This window comes from Ornithorhynchus anatinus, chromosome X1 (assembly GCF_004115215.2).
Source record: "Ornithorhynchus anatinus isolate Pmale09 chromosome X1, mOrnAna1.pri.v4, whole genome shotgun sequence".
In the NCBI taxonomy this organism is placed as follows: Eukaryota; Metazoa; Chordata; class Mammalia; order Monotremata; family Ornithorhynchidae; genus Ornithorhynchus; species Ornithorhynchus anatinus.
In genome coordinates, this window is record NC_041749.1 from 54,924,328 (window position 1) to 54,927,609 (window position 3,282).

At 48.8% G+C, this 3,282-nt stretch overlaps 1 long non-coding RNA gene across 1 annotated transcript; it reads left to right on the forward strand.

Annotated features, from left to right (window-relative positions):
• The first annotated feature begins 470 nt into the window (after positions 1 to 470).
• LOC114806306 lies at positions 471 to 2,938 on the forward strand. Its single transcript, XR_003754335.2, has 3 exons — positions 471 to 558; positions 1,399 to 1,525; positions 2,224 to 2,938. It is a non-coding gene; the product is annotated as an uncharacterized LOC114806306 (long non-coding RNA).
• Positions 2,939 to 3,282: the final 344 nt, after the last annotated feature.

Here is a 3,282-nt window from a genome sequence, read left to right on the forward strand (position 1 = left end):
GCATATAATAAAGGGTTTAACAAAGACCATAAAAAAAGAGGAAAGGGCAGGTATCCCCATCCCCATCCTACAGATTAAGAAACTGAGGCACAGAGAGGATAAATCACTTTACACAGCAGGCAAGTGGCAGAGGCAGAATTGGAACCCAGCTCTTCTGACTCCCAGATCAGCACTCTCTCCACTAGATAGCCTGCCTTTCTGCTATCTCTGAGAGGAATGGCCTCCCTCAGATGAATTCTCAGCTTTCTGAGAATGATTCCAGGCAAGGGTTAAGTGAATGGGCTGTCTCACAGGTGCTACCACTCTGAGGCTCTGCAGATTAGATAACCTGCAGGGCTCTCAGCTGGATGACTGAGGGCTTAGTAAGTGGTGACACTGTTTTTCCTGAGAGAGCCCAATTCTGCTGTGAAAGTAAGCAGACACTATCTCTTATCTGAAAGTGTTTTGTGTTCAAAATCCCGATTCTCTCTGGTGTTCAAACCCCATTCTACCCACAACTCCTGGGGTGGGTGAACCCCCAACCCCCAGACAGGTGGGACCTTAGGAGTCAACAGACAGGTACCTGAAAGTTTGGCTTGTTTTTCTCAGGCAACATCACCTACTGCACCATCTATCTTGCCTTAGAATCAAGGGTGGGATCGTTCTGTTTTGACTTGAATCTATATAGTTTTTTTTCAAGTTGTGGAAAGATGGGTCCAGAGGCATCTCAGGTCACAAAATCCTGTGGAAAAAAGTAGTTAGATGCTTTGGTAAAGAATAAGTTGTGTTTCTACTTGTCTCTTTGCACAGTGATACAACCATTGAAGAACAGGCAGCTCTAGAGGGAAACATTAGGCCAGGGCCATTGGGTTGAAGGTTGAAGGGGCTCTGTTGCCTGTCCAAATGTGGTTAAAGTGAGGAGGTGGAGGAAATGAAGTGACTGTTAAGCTTTTGCAATGTTACACTCCTTTGTGTTACCTTATGTGGTGGGCAGCTGTGCCGGGCAGTTGTGTACTAACACAATGGAATCCTCTGGGAGGAAACAACCTGGAAGTGATGTGATGTTTGAAATACTGGAAACCCCTGTCTCACTTCATGATGTGTCTAAAGCAGCGTGGTTTAGCCATTAGAGCATGGGCCTGGAATTCAGAAGGACCTGGGTTCTAATTCTGGCTCCGCCGCTGGTCTACGATTAAAACCATAAGCCCTACATGGGACAAACTATTTCCAGCCCAATTACCTTGTATTTATCCCAGCACTTAGTACAGTGCCTGGCACCTAGGAAGCATGTAAATACCATACTTAGTGTCATTATTTTGGTCATCTTGTCGTTCAGTCATAGGCTGATGGAGGGTGGAAGCCATGCTGTCGGGGCCAGATGACTAAGGGGCAGAACTGATCATCTCTTCTTCTCTACAGAGGCTGCTCGACACATCTCCTCGTCCGGTGGACTATTTCTCTGCGGTGTGGGCACCGTGAGGTCCGTCCCCAGATTAATGGAGCCAGATGGATGGAGCCAGAGCTGCACTGCCATGCGAAAGGGAAGGTTGTGTCTGTTTGTGTGCATGATGGGGTTACCCTAAGGGGAAGAAAAGTGAGGAGGGGGATACCATTCTTGGGAAGGAGGCTGGTTCTGGAAACAGGGGCCAGAACTGGTTCCGTCTGAATTGACTGTGGGACCGAGGACCCCCAAGGTCCTTAATTCTATAGATTGGTCAAACCTCTTTGCATTCAGGGCCCTGTCTGCACATCCTTAGAACTGAGAGGAGGGATCTTTCCATGACTGTTGGTGGCTTCCTCTGGGGAAGACAGGGACGGGGGGAAGGCGAGAGGCACACGGTCAGGAGTACAGTAGGGACCATGACTGTGTCCACTCCATCCCACTTTCTAAGAGGCAGGACTATGGGGTCTTTATTATGAAGCAGTCTGTAGAGGGGATGACTGGGGAAGGCAGGCATTGTATGGGAAACAGATTTCTGTCCAGTCTGCAGCCTTCCTGGGTATCTCGGGCCCCAAGAGGGCTGACAACTGTGAGGGTCTTTGGGGGTCCAGTGTTAAGTGTGGGGCAGAATGTAGCAGTTATCCTGTCAGTTTTTGCCTGTACACCCATCCTTCCTGGGGAAGCCAGGATTGAGGATTTTGAGGGTTGGGTGGGGAGAGAGTGCAATAAAGGAGAAACTGCATTATCTGCAAATCTCATTCTACTTTTTTCTTGGTTTCTTCCTTCTTTCTTCTTCTTCCCAGCTCTGAGTTCACTGGTTTGTCTCAATGACTGATGGGAGAGGCTCATTGGCTGCTCAAGGCATCTTCATGATCTCAAGCCCCACTGTCAAGCAGAGAGAGCACCAGTCGCCTTTTCAGATCTGGGGGGGTAAGGGAGACCCCTGTCCCCAAAGAGACATGGAACCATTCTGCCACTCCATTGGAAAGAGTTTTTCATGTAGGTGTGTGCATTCACATGAACGGTGGGGTTAAGTTTGGAGGGGAGAAGGGTTAGGTGGGGGCTGCCGCTCTGTGTTCAGAGGCCTATTCTGGAAAAGAGAGGTTGGGGTTTTCTGCAGGTTGCTGCCTTCATTTGATGCAACTGTGGGACTGAGAAGATGCAGGGCCATGAATTCTATGGATGGGTCATACCTTCCTGCATCTACAGTCCCGTTATCAAGGTCACCCTTCAAACCCTTAGCCCCCTGAGAAGGGACTGGCCTAAGCCTGCTGGTGGTGGCTTCTGGGGAGGTTGGTCTAGTGTCGGGAGTAAGATAAGGGTAGCATCAAAAGGTCCACGCCTTCTTCCCTGAGAAGCAGAGCTGTACAACTTCCCATCCAAGACCAAATCAGCAGAGATGTGGGTGGGGAGGGTTAGACCAGGGCTTTGTACTAGAAATTGACTTGTACAGTTGTGCTGGACCTCCAGTCTTTGAAGAATGAGCCCCTCCTGGACTAACAGAGCTGGGATTCTGAGGAGAGGGAAGCTAAGTATTAAATGTGCAGAGTGTGACACTCAGTTGAGTTGTGGTGGTCTGTATGTACACTTAACCTCACCTGAGATTAGCCACAGTGTTTGGGGTGAGTTGGGATGGTGGAGGGGAAGTACTTCCAAAATAACAAGAACAAAAAGAAGGTTGTCTGCCATCTCCTCCCCCTGGTTCTTCAGCTATGAGATTCTTGAGTCTGCTGGAAACTGAGGAGTTTAGCCTCAGAGGGCAGGATAGGGGAACCAGGATGCTTAGGTTCATTAATCCACATGTGTATTTTAAGTCCGGGTTCCACAACTCTAGATAAAATTTCAGTTAGGACTGGTGGAGA